Source organism: Ranitomeya variabilis, chromosome 3 (assembly GCF_051348905.1).
Source record: "Ranitomeya variabilis isolate aRanVar5 chromosome 3, aRanVar5.hap1, whole genome shotgun sequence".
NCBI classification, from domain to species: domain Eukaryota; kingdom Metazoa; phylum Chordata; class Amphibia; order Anura; family Dendrobatidae; genus Ranitomeya; species Ranitomeya variabilis.
In genome coordinates, this window is record NC_135234.1 from 748,208,884 (window position 1) to 748,231,826 (window position 22,943).

Sequence of the window (22,943 nt, forward strand, 5' to 3'; positions counted from 1 at the left end):
GCCTACACTCTGCTCCATCTCCTCCTCCTGCTGACCCCGGGCTCTAACACCGCCAGTTGGGGCCCGGTACTGCTAGCTGCACAGAGAAAAACACCAGCCAATGTGTCAGTGGGGTTCAGCACCGCCAGCTGTTCCCCTGCTGTGCAGCCGGCATCGTGTCCTGCAAAAGCCACGCAGACACTTGCTCTTGTACCTTCTGCTCCCCATCCTGGTTCCAGTACCGTCAGCTGGTTCTGGGCAGAGCTTTTGGCTTAGGTGCCTCCCTCTGGGTATCCGAGTTCCACCAACGTCAGGTGGTCCTTGGTAGTGCTTTCAGGCACGGGTACCTCCTGCTTAGTAACCGGGTTCCAGTAACGTCAGCTGGTCCTCAGTAGTTCCATTGGCTCTAGGACCTTCGGCTACTCATCCGGGTTCCAGCACCGTCAGCTGGTTTTCGGCAGTGTCTTTTGCTCTTGTACCTTCTGCTCCCCATCCTGGTTCCAGTACCATCAGCTGGTTCCGGGCAGAGCCTTTGGCTTAGGTGCCTCCCTCTGGGTATCCGAGTTCCACCAACGTCAGGTGGTCCTTGGTAGTGCTTTCAGGCACAGGTACCTCCTGCTTAGTAACCGGGTTCCAGTAACGTCAGCTGGTCCTCGGTAGTTCCATTGGCTCTTGGACCTTCGGGTAGCCATCCGAGTTCCAGTTCCATCAGCTGGTTCTCGGCATTTTCTCAGCCTTCTTGTACCTTCTGCTACATTTCCAAGTTCAAGAGACTAAACACGATGACCCGGAAGACCACCCCTAAGATGACGACGACACCAGAGACGACAACCACCGTGATGACGACGACCCTGGAGACGATGACCCTGAAGACCACCCCGACGACGACGACCCCGGAGACGACGACCCTGAAGACCACCCCGATGACGACGACCCCGGAGACGACGACCCTGGAGACGACGACGACCTGGAAGACCGAGAAGCAGAAGAACAAGAGGCTGCAGAACAAAGAGCAGAAGAACATTAAGCATAACACTAAATATCAGAGCAAAAAATATTATCTAAATTATAAGCAGAAGAAGACTAAGCAGTGTATGGGGGTGAGTCCGTTCCTCCTCGTGGTGCCCCTGGATAAAGCCTGATGCTGCAGGCCAAACTGAACGCGGACAAATGTAACTCTTTTGTGACAGGCAGAACGGAAGGTGTAATCTTCAAACTTTTATAGATAACAACTACGGGAATGCCTGTCACAAATAAGAATATGATGAAGAAGTAGAATATGATGAAGATAATAGTAAAATAAAAAGAATATGAACAATGTAACCAAAAAAAATAATAGGTAGAAGATGAAGAAGAAGATGAATAAGGTGAAGAAGTTGATGTCAAAGAAGCTGATGATGAGGATAATGAGGAAGAAAGTGTGGGAGAAGTAAAAAAGAAGGTGAAGGGCGTGGAAGTAGTGAAACATCAATATCTGACAAAATAAAAAAAAAAATAACATAGTCAAAATCTTTCTACCGCCGAACGTCATAAAAAAACCAAAATCCTGCTATTCTATTACATTGGGCTAAACCTCTGTGCCTTTAATGTCTCCGCCACGTCCCCCAATACATCCTACATTATTCTTAGTTGTTTTCCTTCATGTAGAATGAACCTACAAGTTTATAAAGGGTTTATTTTAATTCCGATATTTTCGTCCCATTGACTTGCATTGGGATCGGGTATCGGTATCGGATTAGATCCGATATTTTGACGGTATCGGCCGATACTTTCCGATACCGATACTTTCCGATATCGGAAAGTATCGCTCAACACTAGTTGTCTGTCTAAAATATGGCCTTGCTGGCTGTTCCTAAGTGAGAACAGGTATTCTTCACCCCATATAATAGATGAGGACCTTTAACAGGGCACCCTACTAAGGAGCTCTAATATTTAATTTAATTATGTTTTGTTTTAAACAGAAAGCCTCTTTAATTCTGTTGACTTGTGGTCTGTCATTCATGGTCAACTTTTAGAAACACTGACATACAGTAACTCAAGGAGGCATACACCACTTTTCTGACGCTCCACATCAACAAAACCGGTGTACACCTCTTCATGATTCATAAGCTTCTGACTCCGACACACCTTCTCGTTGCGTGAACGACAGTCTTGATGCATCGGACCCTATGAGTCAAGGAGATTACTTCTGCTAACTGTGCTGCAGATGTAAGTCCCTAACCGACTCTCAGTAGCCCCCAAAACATATTTTATAAAGTTGCCATACAGTGCGATCTGGTCCTACATGTTTCTCTGGTCTTGATCTGGCACCCCTTTCTGGTAGCAAACGCCGTTCTTCTGCCTTGCTTCATGTGCATGACTAGTATTTCATCCACGGAGTATCCACCAATTGCGATCCTGCACAGTCACTCTTTTTTCTGCTCTCAGCAGGGCAAATGGACATGCGGCGGGAGAGTTCAAAGAAAGTCGATAACTCGGAAGTTAAGTCAATGCATGAGCATTACAGCACTTCGCTCTGATCTCAGGAGGGCAGGGAGAAGTGCTCCTCCGCAGGAGTGTGATTGGGGAACCATGTGTGGATGAAATGGGACGCATCATCCACATGAAGTAGGGCAGGACAACGGCATTTGCAACCAGAGAGGTGGCGCCGGATTTTGACCACAAACGACCATGAGACCAGAACATGGCATATGGAGGCCTTATAGAAGATATTCAGGGGGTAATGCAGAGGAAGTAGAAGACTCATATACATCTTCCTAGAATACTGTAAAACGGTAAAGGTGGTGGCAGTACTTTATATTGGTAAAACCCGATGACAGATCCATTTAATCTTGGAGAGGAAAATTCAAACAGGCAGGTCATAATACAAACGAGCAATTCAGCAAAAAGCACACAAGTTATTAATAAATACAATGACTGTCAAAAGCTACCGATAAATGAACATTAAACAGGGCATTAGAGACGCTGATGAGCTGCAGAATTTTTTCCTGGACCTGATCCCTTGATTGTCAGGTCTGTCAGACCTTTCCATTGGCTAGACAATCTAAATCTCTGAGTGGCTGGATGACGGAGCACACTGTAAATGTCTTGATGAGAAGACCCAATTGGTCTGTATGTGCCATGAGAGAACATCATGACTTATTAGCAAGGCAAATATATGATGCCCCCATGGATCCATCTTCCCTTGGCATATCTTGTAGGATGGGAAATGCATATATAATACAGTCCACAAATGGTAGTACCGGTAAACCTAAAACACACCATTCACCATCTACGGGAACTGATCAGTGATGAGCGAGTATACTCGTTGCTCAGGTTTTCCAGAGCACGCTTAGGTGGTCTCCGAGTATTTGTTAATGCTCGGAGATTTAGTTTTCGTCACCTCAGCTGAATGATTTACAGCTGCTACACAGCTTGAATACATGTATGGATTCCCTAGCAACCAGGCAACCCCCATATGTACTTAGGCTGGCTAGTAGCTGTAAATCATTCAGCTGGGGTGATGAAAACTAAATCTCCGAACACTAACAAATACTCAGAGACCACCCGAGCAACGAGTATACTCGCTCATCACTAGAACTGATATATAGAAGACCGTATTTGTAAAAACTTTGCTTGGTGCTTTCTTGGTATGGACACAAATTTAAAGAAGCCCTCGTCCCATCAATACTTTTATCCCCTTACTAAATTGCAGTCATCATATTATACAGCGCTGTGTACTTAGAATTGCTCATTTTGCCTTTCTGCCCAGATAATTTTTCTCTTTTCTCTGCTCTATGTAGAAACAGGAAGTCTCTTGTTCCTGCATTCGTCATTCCCCTTTTCAGCTCCTGACCCAGCTGCTCCCTTGCCATTGATTTTTGCAGTAACTCATGAGTCATGCAGGGAAAACTGACCTCTTGTTTGTACATAGAGCTTAGAAGGATTCAGATAGTCATTTTTTAATCACATGATGTCATAGATCTAATAGAACAGAGAAGAATTAGCTGGGTAGAAAGGCAAAATGAGCAATTGTAAGTACACAGTGCTATATAATATGATGACTTCAATATATTAAGTGGAAAAACACTTTAATGTGAGTGCTTCCTTCATACTCTCTTGTTTTCCCTCTAATCTCCCTCTCCGCTCCTGCTTCTTTGAGTGACAGCTCTGGCTTTATAGAGCCAGAAAAGGGCGACAATAGATAGAAAAAAGTAGATGGGACAATGTACTTAAATGTTTGGCCCCGCTAAGGATGCACCAAGTTCCTTTGCTTGGTTTGAACATTCATTTTCTGCTGACAGAATCCCTTTAATTGTATGTTGGTATTTCGTTATAATTTGATTGGACTTAATTAAGAATACTGCAAACTTGTTGAAATGGCTGTTTTATATATTTTGTGTCTGTGATTATTATTTGCTGTATTTATATTTTTGGAATTGTTGATACGAGTCTGGGTTATTTTAGACAGTCTTAAGTAGTCTAAAGCACACCTCCCTTCTCATCATTGGTTCAGACTCCTGCTCTGTCCCGCCTCCCTGCAGCATTGCCTTTTTTGATTGGCTGCTGCTCACCGGAAAGACACAGTCAGCAGGAAGTTGGTAGGAGGAGCTGATTTCCATTGACAAAAATATTATAATTCTTGACTATTAAACACCAAAAACAGAAAAGAAAAAGAACTTTTGTAAATATACTAAGGCAAGTACCAATGAGTTGTTTTAGAGACTCACTATAAATATCCATAGTATGTCCCTTTAAGTGTCTATTGTGCCTTTTTTAATCAAACTTTGGCATACTTCTTATTAATTTTCCATCCATTAATGAAAGATCACAAAAACATAAAATTCTCTCCGCCGCTGCCGACTCCAGCAGATATTTTATGCTCTCTTGAGCAGACTCCTTTCTTTCGATAACTAATTACAGAGCAATACAAAGATTTTTTTTGTTATGGAAGAGAAATTATAATCAAATATAAATTTCATTTGTCCGATAAATGTAGAATTTAGGTAACTACAATATCTTCCAATTATTATGCAGTAAAATGCCGCAGGAAAAAATCAATACATTAATCTGTAAAATTCGCACGTGATGTTCCAAGCCGAGGAAGTTAAATATGAAAAACATGAAGAATTATTGGACGGAATGAGGACCATTAACTTTGTGTCACGGCCGCGTCTTCCGAAGACAATACAGAAATTATACATGAAAGATTTTCTAAAGCGGTAACTCACACATTCATTAGGCAATGCAGATGAGCGCCGAGGAATGTTTTTAAAAATACATAAATTGGCTAAAAAATTGATAATACCCAAGAGGATGGAGAAAAAAAAATTAATAGGCAGAGAGTAAAAAGACCGGAGCTGTGGTTGCTGAGAGATAGAAGAATAAGGCGCTCCTAATAGAACAGAAATCACCATTACATTTACAGATGTCAGCTGGGAAACGGAAAGAAAAATGCATCGGATTAATAATTCAGACACCGGTTACACAAAGAAATGTGGAGAAATACTGAAACGTACATTTGTCCTTTTTCTGTAGAAGACGACTTAAACTGTGTTTTTCTTTTCCTAATGGACTTATTGTGCCCTCCCCTATAAATATTTCACAACGTGTTGACTTGTTGTTTCGAAGATCTTTTAACCTATATAGAAATATAAAAATATGTTTTTTTGAGGGTTGTGCAAGATAATTGCCGGATGAACAAATACATATTTGTGTATCCAGTCTTATTTTTTATAAATTAAGATTTTTTTTCTATTATTGTTAGCACTTTTATAGCAGGAACTAGAGATCAATATGAGTGTAATTGTACTCTACACGAATTTGACAAAAAATCCGCGTTTGACAAAATACACATTGTTAGTATTTTGCTTCTGTTTGGATTCCGTAAAGGACCATCAAGAGGTTAAAAAAATAAAACAAAATTAGTTATACTCACCTTACCAGTCACCTTTCCGGCTTCTCCCGTCCTCACCGTCACCCATACGATCCTCATCGCATCTTCTGATCCCTACTTCTAATGCCGAAACCCCAAGCCCTTCACAGTGAGCCAGGACTTCTTACGAGGCCGAAGCGGTCCTGCGCATGCAAAAACAAGATCACAGAACCCTCCTAGGCCTCTTCAGAGCCAGAAGTCCCAGCTCAGTGTAAGATGGCTGAGAATTCAGCGCTAGTGGCTGGGATGAGAAGATACGATAAGGACCGCATGGTTGACTGTAAGGAGAAGAGGCGCCTGTTCTGCTCATTTCCAGCAGCAATATATTTCATGGCATCACAGAGATTTCACCATTCACATTTGTCTCAGTCCCTTACAATTTATTGTTCCAATTGTTTTAGAACTTCAGCATTTGAGTCATTTTTCATGATAAAGCCCACAATCTGTCCTACAGTATCATTGTTTGTGTCTTCGACGCCATCTTGCATCTCGATTTTCCCCCCAGTGATTTTCTCCACCTCTGGTTCTACTTCTACTGGTTCTACTTCTGTAGTGCAATGATATCCTTTTTTCTTAAGGATATGGCAGATGAGTACTCCTACTAGCCACTGTGCAGAGTACACACAGTGGCTTAAAAGACAGTACTCTCAGAGGCGGGGGTGCAGAGTACACACAGTGGCTTAAAGTATAGTACTCACACAGGCGGGGGGTGCAGAGTACACACATTGGCTTAAAGGACAGTACATCCACAGGTGGGGGGTGCAGAGCACACACAGCGTCTTAAAGGACAGTACTCCCACAGGTGGGAGATGCAGAGTACACACAGTAGCTTAAAGGACAGTACTCCCACAGGCAGGGGGTGCAGAGTACACACAGTGGCTTAAAGGACTGTACTCCCACAGGCAGGGGGTGCAGAGTACACACAGCAGCTTAAAGGACAGTACTCCTACAGGTTGGGATGCAGAGTACACACTGAGGCTTAAAAGACAGTACTCCCACAGGCTGGGGGGTGCAGAGTACACAGAGCAGCTTAAAGGACTGTATTCCTACAGGCGGGGGAGGGAGGTATAAAGTACAAACACAGTTTAAACACAGTACTAAAACAGATATGGGTTCCAGAGTACACACAGCATTTTTTTGCAGAGCGCACAGTCACTATCTGTCCCTCATGCCAGATGTGTCCTATCACTACACTAATGAGAGCATCATGGTGGCGGCACTTGTGATCCAGTCTTTTTACAGACTGGGTCATGTTCGGCGCAGGCCTATCACAGCCATACCAATACTTGAAATGACTGTAATGGCTCCGGTCAATGCTCACAGTCTAAAAGCTTGATGATTGGCTGCGCTGCCAAAGTGCCTTAATATCCGTGGCTGAGGCCCCGTGGCTGGAAGAAAAATTCTTCCAGATAGCAATTAACTTTAGAGGAGAGACCATGGTACCTGGGTTGTGCTTGCGGAAATGAAGAATCCTCTATGGTATGTAATAAAGATTTTTATTAATCAAACTGTTGCGGTGCTCGACAGGCACCTTTTTCAAATGCGAAAATGAACAAATGTAACATCTGTCTTTTTTTATCTTGAAATGGCGCCAGTCCAGTGTCAGAACGTGTTGGTTGATAAAAAAATCTTTATTTCATACCATCGAGGATTCTTCATTTCCGCAAGCACAACAGAGGTACCATGATCTCGCCACTAAAGTGAATCATGGTAAATTTGGCTAATTTTAAGACTGTCTAGCCTAAGTTTGCACTACTCTAAAAATGGATCAGCAGTTTTAGTAAACCTGCTCCACAGACCTGAAAAGATTCTAAGAGACAAGGTAAGACAGGATAGGTCGGTACACCTTGGAAACTTCATTCCTGGCTATGAATGTTGTTGCTATCCATTAAAATGGGGACAAAAGTAAACTGGAATGGACCTGATCCCTTTGCGACACCTATTATAACCACATAATTCTTGTCCATTGTCTGTGACCACTTTCAACCATCTCAATGTTTGCTAGAACTTCTTGAAGTCTGTGGAGAGAGCAAGATAAGTAAATGATATTACACATGTTGCAGTTTGAGTAAGACGCAAACATGAGTTAAAAAATGAATGTGCTCTGAATGTTTGTTTAATGGTGCATAGGTCATTAAATCCCACACAAATAGCACAATTTGCATAATTAACATTCAGATTATGTAAAGCTCATTAAAAAGTGTGAGAGGAGAAGAACCATTAAAATCACCTTGACTGCAGCTAAGCTTTAAAAGCACTGATACCGGGACTTGAAATATGGAGACATATTTCATGGGAATGTTTTTCTTAAAGACGTACTGAATTTTTTTTACTCTTTAATTTTTGCAGGCATGACCTTGACAATACAATGAAACAAGGTCATTGATGGCCAATTGGTCAATGTGCACAATGTTTGTCACCCACACATGTTAATTTAATCTAGACCTTTTGCCAACCTAGTGTATATGGAAGCCTTCCAACTTTCTCCCAGAGCAGATGCCAAGGGACATAAGAATCAAGAAGTTGGACTTCAATTGCCCAATTGAAGAATAAGCTGTAGCTAGAGATGTCTGGATGCAGCTTTCTTCCCTCTACTCACTGTGACCAAACTGAGTGTTACGGGCTGACTTGCTTGGGTGCTAAGCTGTAGGTCAGGACGAGCAGCACGGCTAGAGGCATTGATGCAGAGAACCAGGACAACCGAGTGGTCCATGGAACACTACAAACCAGTACAGCTGGATATGCAAGACAGCAGGTGCATCCGCAGACAACAACTTGGTGCAGGAGGGTGAATACACACAAGAACACTATAGTTGTGTAGGTAATAAGGCACCTTTTGGGAGGGTGAATAGCACAAAGAAAAGCAGCGGTAAGCAGTAGACTTGAGTAAGCAATCAAGCATCTTGTTGTAAGAGTGAGAATAGAACATAGGAATAACAACATTAAGTAGCAAATCAGACACCTTGTTGCAGGAAAGTTGAGGGTGTAAGCAGCACCTTTGAATAGCAGAAATTAGTAGACTGGCAAGTATGTTAATGTATCAGAGTTGAGATGGACAACACCATGGATTTCAGAGACAAGTAGATGGGCAGGTACCTTAATACAGCAGAGTTCAGTGTGCAAACAGCACCAGGAACAGCAGAGCAGAGTAGCTGAGTAGATAATCAGGCAACTGGCTGTAGCAAAGCCAAGTGGGAAGAGTGGTTTGACTCCTGAGAAGCATGTGGTATCAGATTGTACTACTACAGTTGCCTGAGCTGACCTTAAAGAGCCTTGGATGATGACAACAGAGATGCATGTCAGGTTACCGAAGTGACCTAGCAAGGAAGAAAAGGAGTCTACCTTAGGGGAAGAAACAAGCAGAGCCAAGCACTGAATTCAAGACAGGTATGTAACACCGAGTGTGCATGTGTATAGAGCTGGATAAGACAAATAGCTGTGTCGGACAAATACAAATTCATCCAATAGTCATCTAATGTGCAAGGGTCAACACAGGCAAACCTTTTTCTAATACCCACAAGAACCTCTCTGACATATTTAAGTCAGAAGCAAAGGCTATAGTTAGCCCATATAGCAAAGAGAAAAATATACCTACTCAGAACAACATGCTATGACTTGGAGAAATAAGAGTTAAACTAGGTATGAATGAAGTAAAAAAGTTTAAATTTATTAGAGATACACATAACATAAACTAGACATTTTACATAAATAAAATAAGATGGTACATGTGCAGAGACAACACATAGGGGTAACCATAGCCCTCCAACAACCCAAGTCACTTGAAGCCTGTCAATCTATATGTAAAGTGCATATGCATAGTGCAAAGGCATAAGACGATAGGTGCACTGCCAGATGAAAACCCTATCTAGCGCCACAGTGGGAAAATAATTACTTCATAGGGGGTTGGCAGGCACTTACCGCTGACAGAGGTTGGAGGGTCCTGGGGCGAGTGTGAAGATAGAAGCCCCCCGACGCGCGTTTCGCGTCCCTAATCGACCGCTTTATCAAGGGAGTGTTTGTTCCCTTGTCAGAAGGACCTTTTGAGGTCAAAGGATGCGTCACATGTCCAATTTGGACCAATCGCAGTGGTTGAAAAGCGGCGCATGCGCACCGCGAACCACAGGTCCTAGAGATGCGCCGGAGCGTCGCGCGCTACTGCGCACGCGCGGTGAGCAGAAAAAGTCCCCAGGCGTGCGAGCAGGGCAAAGAGACGCGCCGATGCATAGTAGGAATCCCGGGCCGCGGCGCGCATGCGCACAGCCACTGCATCACCAATGGGTAGGATAAGAGATACTAAACCGGACCGGAAACATTGCTAGTGCGGGATATAAAAGAACCCATTCAAAACATAGGGGACATAAGCAGAAATATGATAATAAAGCAGAGATATTAAATAATACAAAGCGTAGTTTTCAGTTCCCCGACAGTCGGGGACTAGTTCAGTCTCTGCTGGTCTCAGTGGGAGTCGTCTGCAATGTTCTCCAAAACAGGGTACTTGGATGGTAGAGATGGTATGGATATATGTTACAAGTCCAGCTCGGATATAGGGAATATAGTCCCGAAGGTTTCTTTAAGCAGGTCCTACTGCAAGATCACAAATATAAATATTAAACATATAATGACGAATACCAAATTAAAAACAAAGTAACACCACCCCAGGCATAAAAAGATGGATGACCGGTAGGAGAATACTAAGAGTAAAATAAGGTTTACAGGGTAACTATAAGTATAAACTCCTCAGGACCCCAAAAATGAAGAAAAGGACACGGATTAATTCAGACCCCTCGGGGTCAGGGTATCTAGTATGGTAATCCATTTGGCCTCAACCTGCGCCAATATTTTCTTATAATCCCCCCTCTTACACCAAGATGAATTAAGTCTATCCCCCTCACCTTGAACGATGCTGGATCACAATTGTGATACTGCCTATAGTGACGGGGGATGGTTTTGAGGAGGGTCACATCGGTCGCCGTCTTGGCTGCGCAAATGTCCCGCACATGCTCTCGCACCCTTATTCTGAGTTCCCTTGACGTAAGTCCTACATAAATTTTGGAACACCCGCATGTGGCATAATAAATCACATTTGTGCTACTGCAGGAGATCCGGTGTCTTATATCAAAGATTTTTTTACCGTCGGAACTACAGAAGGTGGAGCAGCGCAGGACATTTGCACAGGCAAGACAGCGGCCGCATGATATAGATCCAGGTGTAGGGCCTTTAGAGCCAAAGGGGTGCTTCATGGTAGGCACATAGTGGCTACTAACAAGAAGGTCTTTCAAATTCTTAGACCTTCTTGCAGTCATGAGGGGATAATTACCCATGGATGTTCCCAGGGAGGGCTCGGTTCTCAAAATTGACCAATGTTTAGAAAGGATCTGCCGCATGTCCTCCCATTCATGGTTAAATGTTGATATGAACCGAGTAGGTCCATTATAGGTGGTATCAGTCCGGGCTCTGGTGCTTTTTAGAAGACCGCCGCGTGGAGTAGCCCGCGCCCTGCGGTATCCATGTTTGATGCACCGGTTTGAATAACCACGTGCTGCAAATCTGGATTTAAGATCAGAGGCCTGAGCCTCAAATTTTGCATCCGACGAACAGATCCGCCTCATCCGGAGGAACTGTCCGACCGGGACAGCCCTAATGGTAGAAGGAATGTGAGCAGAAGACGCATGAATCAAAGAATTCACAGATGTCGGTTTACGGTATACATCAGTTTGGATGGACCTATTTACATCCACTTCAAAACTGACATCTAAAAAGTTCACCTTTTTGACATCATAATTATAGGTCAGAAATATATTAAGAGAATTCCGATTCAGCGTCTCCATGAATTCCCCAAGCTGCTGCACCGTCCCGTCCCAAAGAAAAAAGACATCATCTATATATCTATGCCAGCACAGCACATGGGAGGCGGCCTGTGGGCCCTCGTCACCAAAAATAAATCTCTCCCAGGCACCCAGGAAGAGATTTGCGTACGAGGGCGCACAGGCCGCGCCCATGGCTGTGCCGCGCTTCTGTAGATAATATTGGTCTTTATAGACGAAAAATTATGGGTAAGGACATAGTGCAGCAGCTCGATGATAAAGTCACACAAAGGGCCGTCACGGTCGGAGGCCCCCAGGAAGAGGCGGACCGCGTCGATGCCATGTTGATGATCTATGCAGGTATACAGGCTCTCCACGTCGGCGGTCACCAGCAAGGTATCATGGTCCACAAAAATGCCGTCAACCCTCGCCAGGGCGTCCGTTGTGTCACGCACATAAGATGGTAATGTTTCGACTAAAGGTTTAAGATAAAAGTCAATAAATTGGCATATGGGGTTACAAAGCCCCCCAATGCCGGACACAATAGGACGCCCTGGAGGGTCGAGGGCATTTTTGTGGATCTTGGGAAGTAGATAGAAGGTCGGAACTTTTGGATATCTCACCGTCAGACCCTCTAATACCTGTTTGGTAATAACATTTCTATCAAGAGCCCGGACTAAAATGCTCTGGAGACCGAGAGAGAAAGAGACCAGAGGATTGTAGGATAATCTGGAGTAGGTTTTGGGGTCTCTCAGTTGCCTGAGAGCCTCACGTTCATATTTGTCCTGTGGCCAGATCACAATGTTCCCCCCCTTGTCTGCTGACTTAAAGACTACGTCTGGCAGAGATTGTAATTGAGATAGAGCCAGACGCTCATTATGTGTCAAATTGTCATAGCGTCTCCTCGTTGAAAGTTTTTTGAAGTCCTCACTGACACATCTAGTGAAAACCTCGATCGCCGGACTTAGAGACAAGGGGGGGAACCTTGTAGATCTGGGTAATGATGAAGCAGGAAAAGTATTATTATGTGGACCAACCTGTTCATCCAATAGATCCTCCAAGTTCTGGAGAGTTTCTCTCTCGGTCTCGCTCATGGGTTCACATGAATTCTTTTTGTAATGTAGCTTTTTCAGCAATAATTTCCGGGAGAATAAGTGCAGATCCTTTACAGCTGTGAAAAAATGAAATGAGTTAGTAGGGGAAAAAGAAAGCCCTTTGGATAAAAGTTTTAACTGAACGTCCGTAAGTTGATGAGAAGATAAATTGACTACCTGCAGCCCTCCCTGGGAATCTACTGACATCCCACTGTTGGTTTTAGATTTAGCCGTCTGTCTTGTTGTCCGTTTGAAGTTAGATGTACCTCCTGAAGCACCACTCTGTTTAGCATTTTTTGAAGTTATCTCCTCGTCCCCCGAGAAATTGGATCTGATGGATGTCGATCTCGACCTGGAGTATGACGAACTTCTAAATTGAGGCCTAGATCTCTCATTATTATTTCGCCATCTATAGACCCTAGAGAGTCTTTTATCTTCTACATCTCTCTGAAATTTCTTAGTTTTGGTGGCCTGAATTTCATTAGCCCATTTCTGAGAGAGAGAGTCCATCTCCTCGTTGAGTTTTTTGAGGGCATCAGTTGTCATATCCCTTCGCAGGGTGACCTGTAGCTCCTCTATCTCAACCTCAAGAGATGTCAGAGATTCCTGGTTCATGTTCTTCAACAATTCCAGGAACCCTCTCGAGCACGTGTTAGTTAGAGTTTCCCACTTATTCTTAAAAGACTCATCTTCGATGGGGAAGGAAGGGAAGACCTGCACTCGTAAACCTCGGGGAATCAGGTCCTTTTGTAAGTACTTCTCCAAGAACGCATGATTCCACCAGATTCGTGTCCTTTTTCTTAGGAGGTCCTTAAATTTATTTATAACATCTTGTACATTCCTATCAAATCCTACCGAGTACCCCTCAGTATCATCCTGCACAGTATCATTGATTAACGCTCGCCACGTCTGATCGTGAGCACGAAAGTCCATATCGACACAGAGGTCAGCTGTGAAAAAACTTTTTTCTAAGCTCAGTACACAAGAAATTTTAAGAAAACAACTTGACAGATTTATTTTAAGACCGTAAAAGAGGTATCACTTACTGGATAAATTCATGAATTAAAAGAAGACCAAATAAAAATCTTTAATAAATATGTAAATATATATATAGTACAGACCAAAAGTTTGGACACACCTTCTCATTTAAAGATTTTTCTGTATTTTCATGACTATGCAAATTGTACATTCACACTGAAGGCATCGAAACCATGAATTAGCACATGTGGATTTATATCATTAACAAAAAAGTGTGAAACAACTGAAATTATGTCTTATATTCTAGGTTCTTCAGAGTAGCCACCTTTTGCTTTGGTGACTGCTTTGCACATTCTTGGCATTCTCTTGATGAGCTTCAAGAGGTAGACACCGGAAATGGTCTTCCAACAATCTTGAAGGAGTTCCCAGAGAAGCTTACCACTCGTTGGCCCTTTTGCCTTCACTCTGCGGTCAAGCTCACCCCAAACCATCTCGATTAGGTTCAGGTCTGGTGACTGTGGAGGCCAGGTCATCTGGTGTAGCACCCAATCACTCTCCTTCTTGGTCAAATAGCCCTTACACAGCCTGGAGGTGTGTTTGGGGTCATTGTCCTGTTGAAAAATAAATGATGGTCCAACTAAACACAAACCCGATGGAATATCATGCCGCAGCGAGATGCTGTCGTTGCCATGCTAGTTCAGTATGCCTTCAATTTTGAATAAATGCCCAACAGTGTCACCAGCAAAGCACCCCCACACCATCACACCTCCTCCTCCATGCTTCATGGTGGGAACCAGGCATGTAGAGTCCATCCGTTCACCTTTTCTGCGTCGCACAAAGACACGGTGGTTGGAACCAAAGATCTCAAATTTGGACTCATCAGACCAAAGCACAGATTTCCACTGGTCTAAAGTCCATTCCTTGTGTTCTTTAGCCCAGACAAGTCTCTTCTGCTTGTTGCCTGTCCTTAGCAGTGGCTTCCTAGCAGCTATTTTACCATGAAGGCCTGCTGCACAAAGTCTCCTCTTATCATTTGTTGTAGAGATGTGTCTGCTGCTAGAACTCTGTGTGGCATTGACCTGGTCTCTAATCTGAGCTGCTGTTAAGCTGCGATTTCTGAGGCTGGTGACTCGGATAAACTTATCCTCAGAAGCAGAGGTGACTCTTGGTCTTCTTTTCCTGGGGCGGTCCTCATGTGAGCCTGTTTCTTTGTAGCGCTTGATGGATTTTGCCACTGCACTTGGGGACACTTTCAAAGTTTTCCCAATTTTTCGGACTGACTGACCTTCATTTCTTAAAGTAATGATGGCCACTCGTTTTTCTTTACTTAGCTGCTTTTTTCTTGCCATAATACAAAATTCTAACAGTCTATTCAGTAGGACTATCAGCTGTGTATCCACCAGACTTCTGCTTAACACAACTGATTGTCCCAACCCCATTTATAAGGCAAGAAATCCCACTTATTAAACCTGACAGGGCACACCTGTGAAGTGAAAACCATTTCCGGTGTAAAATGGTGATGGTTTTTTTAAAATCATAAACAGTGTTGATACAGTAACTGTGTTCAGCCACCAGAGGTCACCCTTGAGTAATAGACAGGATAATTACAATGTTGTTGCAGTAATTTTGTTCAGCCACCAGAGGTCACCCAGGAGTAAAAGACAAGAAGATTCTGGAAACAGGACAGTTACCTCAGAGAGAGTTTCTGGGCGTTTGAGAAGAAGCAGCGCGGTGATGGAGAGTGGGGAATCCAGAGCTTGAGGCATTCCTGTTTGGGACTGTGTGATTTCAAGAAAGCTATTCTTGTGAGTAAACAGAGAAGTGTGACCGGTCACCGACTGTGCAGTTAGCTAGGGATAGCTAGATAGGAATCACAGCCTGTTTAACCCCTTAGTGACAGAGCCAATTTGGTACTTAATGACCGAGCCAATTTTTACAATTCTGACCAGTGTCACTTTATGAGGTTATAACTCTGGAACGCTTTATCGGATCCCGCTGATTCTGAGATTGTTTTTTCGTGACATGTTGTACTTCAAGTTAGTGGTAACATTTCTTCGATATTACTTGTGATTATTTATGAAAAAAATGGAAATATGGCGAAAATTTTTAAAATTTTGAAATTTTCAAACTTTGTATTTTTATGCCCTTAAATCAGAGAGATATGTCACAAAAAATAGTTAATAAATAACATTTCTCACATATCTACTTTACATCAGCACAATTTTGGAAACAATTTTTTTTTTTGTTAGGGAGTTATAAGGGTTAAAAGTTGACCAGCAATTTCTCATTTTTACACCATGTTTTTTTTAGGGACCACATCACCTTTGAAGTGATTTTGAGGGGTCTATATGATAGAAAATAACCAAGTGTGACACCATTCTAAAAACTGCACCCCTCAAGCTGCTCAAAACCACATTCAAGAAGTTTATTAACCCTTTACGTACTTCACAGGAACTAAAACAATGTGGAAGAAAAAAATTAACATTTTACTTTTTTTTGCAAACATTTTACTTCAGAACCAGTTTTTTTAATTTTCACAAGTGTAAAAACAGAAATTTAACCACAAATTTTGTTGTGCAATTTTTCCTGAGTACGCCGATACCCCATATGTGGAGGTAAACCACTGTTTGGGCGCACCGCAGAGCTTGGAAGTGAAGGAGCACCGTTTGACTGTTTCAATGCAGAATTGGCTGGAATTGAGATCGGACGCCATGTCGCGTTTGGAGAGCCCCTAATGTGCCTAAACAGTGGAAACCCCCCACAAGTGACACCATTTTGGAAACTAGACCCCCCAAGGAACTTATCTAGATGTGTGGTGAGCACTTTGAACCCCCAAGTGCTTCACAGAAGTTTATAACGTAGAGCCGTGAAAATAAAAAATCGCATTTGTTTTCACAAAAATGATTTTTTCGCCCACAAATTCTTATTTTCACAAGGGTAACAGGAGAAATTAGACCACAACAGTTGTTGTGCAATTTCTCCTGAGTACGTCGATACCCCATATGTGGAGGTAAACCACTGTTTGGGCGCACCGCAGAGCTTGGAAGTGAAGGAGCACCGTTTGACTTTTTCAATGCAGAATTGGCTGGAATTGAGATCGGATGCCATGTCGCGTTTGGAGAGTCCCTGATGTGCCTAAACAGTGGAAACCCCCCACAAGTGATACCATTTTGGAAACTAGACCTCCCAAGGAACTTATCTAGATGTGTGGTGAGCACTTTGAACCCCCAAGTGCTTCACAGAAGTTTATAACGTAGAGCCGTGAAAATAAAAAATCTCATTTTTTCTACAAAAATGATCTTTTTGCCCCAAAATTTTTATTTTCACAAGGGTAACAGGAGAAATTAGACCACAAAAGTTGTTGTGCAATTTCTCCTGAGTACGTCGATACCCCATATGTGGAGGTAAACCACTGTTTGGGCGCACCGCAGAGCTTGGAAGTGAAGGAGCACCGTTTGACTTTTTCAATGCAGAATTGGCTGGAATTGAGATCGGATGCCATGTCGCGTTTGGAGAGTCCCTGATGTGCCTAAACAGTGGAAACCCCCCACAAGTGATACCATTTTGGAAACTAGACCCCCCAAGGAACTTATCTAGATGTGTGGTGAGCACTTTGAACCCCCAAGTGCTTCACAGAAGTTTATAACGTAGAGCCGTGAAAATAAAAAATCTCATTTTTTCTACAAAAATGATCTTTTTGCCCCCAAATTTTTATTTTCACAAGGGTAACAGGAGAAATTAGACCACAAAAGTTGTTGTGCAATTTCTCCTGAGTACGTCGATACCCCATATATGGGGGTAAACCACTGTTTGGGCGCACCGCAGAGCTTGGAAGAGAAGGAGTGTCGTTTTACTTTTTCAATGTAGAATTGGCTGGAATTGAGATCGGACGCCATGTCACGTTTGGAGAGCCGCTGATGTGCCTAAACAGTAGAGACCCCCCACATATGACACCATTTTGGAAACTAGACCCCTTAAGGAACTTATCTAGATGTGTGGTGAGCACTTTAAACCCCCAGGTGCTTCACAGAAGTTTATAACGTAGAGCCGTGAAAATAAAAAAATCGCATTTTTTCTACAAAAATGATCTTTTTGCCTCCAAATTTTTATTTTACCAAGGGTAACAGGAGAAAATGGACCCCAGAAGCTGTTGTACAATTTGTCTTGAGTACGCCGACACCCCATATATGGGGGTAAACCACTGTTTGGGCGCATGGCTGAGCTCGGAAGCAAAGGAGCGCCATTTGACTTTTCAATGCAAAATTGACTGGAATTGAGATCGGACGCCATGTCGCGTTTGGAGAGCCCCTGATGTGCCTAAACAGCAGAAACCCCCCAAAAGTGACCCCATTTTGAAAACTAGACCCCCCATGGAACTTATCTAGATGTGTAGTGAGAACTTTGAATGCCCAAGTGCATCACAGAAGTTTATAATGCAGAGTCGTGAAAATAAAAAATATATATTTTTTAACAATAAAGATTTTTTAGCCCCCAAGTTTTTATTTTCACAAGGGTAACAAGAGAAATTGGACCCCAAAAGTTGTTGTCCAATTTGTCCTGAGTATGCTGGTACCCCATATGTGGGGGTAAACCACTGTTTGGGCGCATGGCAGAGCTCGGAAGGGAAGGAGTGCCATTTTGGAATGCAGACTTTGATAGAATTGTCTGCGGGCATTATGTTGCCTTTGCAGACCCCTAATGTACCTAAACAGTAGAAACCCCCAACAAGTGACCCCATTTTGGAAAATAGACCCCCCAAGGAACTTATCTAGATATGTGGTGAGAACTTTGAATGCCCAAGTGCTTCACAGAAGTTTATAATGCAGAGTAGTGAAAATAAAAAATATTTCTTTTCCCACAAAAAAGATTTTTTTAGCCCCCAAATTTTTATTTTCACAAGGGTAACAAGAGAAATTGGACCCCAAAAGTTGTTGTCCAATTTGTCCTGAGTATGCTGGTACCCCATATGTGGGGGTAAACCACTGTTTGGGCGCACGGCAGAGCTCGGAAGGGAAGGAGCGCCATTTTGCAATGCAGACTTTGATAGAATTGTCTGCGGGCGTTATGTTGCGTTTGCAGACCCCTAATGTACCTAAACAGTAGAAACCCCCACAAGTGACCAAATTTTGGAAACTAGACCCCCTAAGGAACTTATCTAGATATGTGGTGAGAACTTTGAAAGCTCAAGTGCTTCACAGAACTTTATAATGCAGAGTAGTGAAAATAAAAAAATATATTTTTTTCCAACAAAAAAGATTTTTAGCCCCCAAGTTTTTATTTTCACAAGGGTAACAGGAGAAATTGGACCGCAAAAGTTGTTGTCCAATTTATCCTGAGTACGCTGATGCCCCATATGTGGGGGTAAACCACTGTTTGGGCGCACGGCAGAGCTCAGAAGGGAGGGAGTACCATTTGACTTTTTTAGCGCAAAATTGGCTGTCGTGTTTGGAGACCCCCTGATGTACCTAAACAGTGGAAACCCCCCAATTCTAACTCCAACCCTAACCCCAACACAGCCCTAACCCTAATCTCAACCCGATCCATAATCCTAATCACAACCCTAACGATAATCACAACCCTAACCCCAAAACAGCCCTAATCTCAACCCTAACCATAACCCTAATCAAAACCCTAAATCCAACACACCCCTAACCCTAATCCCAACCCTAACCCTAATCCCAACCCTAATCCCAAACGTAACACTAATCCCAACCCTAATCCAAACCCTAACCCTAATCCCAACTCTAACCCTAACTTTAGCCCCAACCCTAACTTTAGCCCCAACCCTAACCATAACTTTAGCCCCCGTCGTCACAAAAAAATTCAATGTAACCTTTTTTTTGTACGTCGCGTCCGCCATTTCCGCGGATGCGTGGCCGTAACTCTGCCCCCTCCTCCCCAGGACATAGACTGGGCAGCGGATGCGTTGAAAAACTGCATCCGCTGCCCACGTTGTGCACAATTTTCACAACGTGCGTCGGTACATCGGGCCGACGCATTGCGACCTCCCCGTACCGACGCAAGTGTGAAAGAAGCCTTAGGCTACTTTCAGACATAGCGCATTTTTGAGCGCTATTTTGCGGGCGCTTTTCAAAAATGCGCAATGTCATTTTCGTCTGCCGGCAAAGTGAATGAGAAATTCACTTTGCCGTTCAGACACACCGCAAAAAAACGTGGCGCTTTTGTCTGCAAACACGCCGGCGTAAAAAGAATTGACATGTCAATTCTTTACGCAGCGGCGTGTCTGCGTATCCCCCTAGGGCCCCATATTACCTTCCACACACAGCGCCTTTGTCCTGGGTGTCGGCGTCTTTGTACGGAGGGGTTGACACCCAGGACCGGACGTGACGTCGGACAGGAAGAGGGAAGCCCCCGCCCCCCAGTGAAGCAGCATGGAGTCCTTCTGTGTGTGTGTGTGTGCGTGTGTGTGCGTGTGTGTGCGTGTGTGTGCGTGTGTGTGTCCCCATGCGACGCTAGTGCCACCATTGTGCTAAGTCGCCGTATGGGACTACTACTCCCATCCGGTATTAGGATGGGAGAGTTGTCCCTGTGTCCGGCGACTTAGCACAATTGTAAAGTTACACAAAACACCTACACACAATACACATACATGACACACAGTACATACAACATATAACACAGAGTATATACTCACCAACAGCACACTTGTAGGCGAAGCCCTCGATCCTCCAGGAAAAAATCCAAAAATAATAAACCAAATTCATACTCCCTGTCCGCAGAATCCATAAAACGAGTGTCCCACGCCGATCGGCTGCTCTCCGGCGATACACTGCCAGGAGCGAAGCTCCTAGCAGTGTATCGCGTACTGTTCCGGAGTTCAATGACTCCGGCGTCTCGGTTAACAGCAGTACAGCTGCGTTGAACTTTCCCACGCAGCACTGCCGTTAAGCGAGAGTGCCGGGGTCAATGACCGCCGGTAAACTCGCTCGCGCATGCGCAGTGACACACCGACAGGAACTATGGCTCCTGTCAGTGTGTTGCTGCAGCCGTGGAGAGCAGACATATCTCTGGATGTGTCTGTTCTCCATGGAAAATCTTGATACGTGGCACTTAAATATGTGGCAATTAAATACGTGACACGTGGCACTTATACGTGATACGTGTCACTTAAATACGTGGCACTGAAATACGTGATACGTGGCACTTTGATACGTGGCACGTGTCACTTAAATACGTGGCACGTGGCACTGAAATATGTGGCACGTGGCACTTTGATACGTGGCACGTGTCTCTTAAATACGTGGCACGTGGCACTGAAAGATGTGGCACGTGGCACTTTGATACGTGGAACGTGGCACTTTGATACGTGGCACTTTGATACGTGGCACGTGGCACTTTGATACGTGGCACTTTGATACGTGGCACGTGTCACTTAAATACGTGGCACGTGTCACTTAAATACGTGGCACGTGGCACTGAAATATGTGGCACGTGGCACTTTGATACGTGGCACGTGTCTCTTAAATACGTGGCACGTGGCACTGAAAGATGTGGCACGTGGCACTTTGATACGTGGCACGTGGCACTTTGATACGTGGCACTGAAATATGTGGCACGTGGCACTTTGATACGTGGCACGTGGCACTTTGATACGTGGCACGTGGCACTTTGATACGTGGCACTGAAATATGTGGCACGTGGCACTTTGATACGTGGCACGTGTCACTTAAATACGTGGCACGTGGCACTGAAATATGTGGGACATGTCGCACAAAAAAGTTACATGTAGTTTTTTTTGTGTCGACGGTCCGCCGAAGCACGACGCATCCGTCGCACGACGGATGCGACATGTGGCAATCCGTCGCAATGCGTCGCTAATGCAAGCCAATGGAGAAAAAACGCATCCTGCAAGCACTTTTGCAGGATGCGTTTTTTCTCCAACGACGCATTGCGACGGAAGCCAAAAAACGCTAGTGTGAAAGTAGCCTAACCCTAACCCTAGCCCTAACCCTAAATTTAGCCCCAACCCTAACCCTAACTCTAACCCTAACTCTAACCCTAACCCTAACCCTAATTTTAGCCCCAACTTGTCTTCTCCTGCCGGCCGGCAGATGGCAGCAGATGGCGGGCGCACTGCGCATGCGCCCGCCATGATGAAAAAGCCGGCTGGCAGGAGAAGACAGAAGAGGACCCAGGGACCCCGGGTGAGTATGATAGGGTCCCCGAATCCCCCTATTTCTCTGTCCTCTGATGTGCGATCACATCAGAGGACAGAGAAATAACTGATCGCTTTTTTTTTTTTTTGCGGTCGCCGGTAAACTGTTAATTACCGGCGATCGCAAAGCAGGGGTCGGTGCAAATCGACCCCGATCATGTTCTTTGGGGTCTCGGCTACCCCCGGCAGCCGAGACCCCAAAGAACATCCGGGTGCCGGGCGGCGGGCGCACTGCGCGTGCGCCCGCCATTTTTTCCCGGAAAAAAGATGGCGGCGCCCATGGGGAGACACGAGGAGCACCGGGGGAGGTAGGTAAGTATTGGGGGGCTATTGGGGGCCATCGGGGACCACATTTCTCTGTCCTCCGATGTGCGATCACATCGGAGGACAGAGAAATTAAACGGCAAATCGCGTTTTTTTTTTTTTTGTTGCGACCGCCGGTAAACGGTTAATTACCGGCGATCGCAACTCGGGGGTCGGTAAAAACCCCCCGAATCATGTTCTCTGGGGTCTCGGCTACCCTCGGCAACCGAGACCCCAGAGAAAATCCGACTCTGGGGGGCGCTATTCACTTTTTCCACAGCGCCGTTAATTAACGGCGCTGTGGTTTAAGTACCCTTAGCGGCCGCCGTTAAAAGGCGTATCGGCGGTCGTTAAGGGGTTAAGGACACTCTTGTATTAAGAATTGCCTGACAACTAATAGACACTGTGTGGATTCCTGCGCTTCACGATTCTGGCTGTGGGATATTCCTGGAATTATTTGTGAACTTTATCTGGATCTGCATCAGAAGATTTGGTGGCTCAAATATCTATTTAATCCGCTGCTGGACGTCTGTATAACAAATTCAGTTATTTACCGTTGAAGCATATATTGTGAAACACTCTGAACACTCAATAATAAGACAGTGCACTGCGTATACACTGAGTATATACTGTGAGATATATATATATATATATATGTTGGGAAAAACCGGGTACCCGTGATTTATTGTAAATTA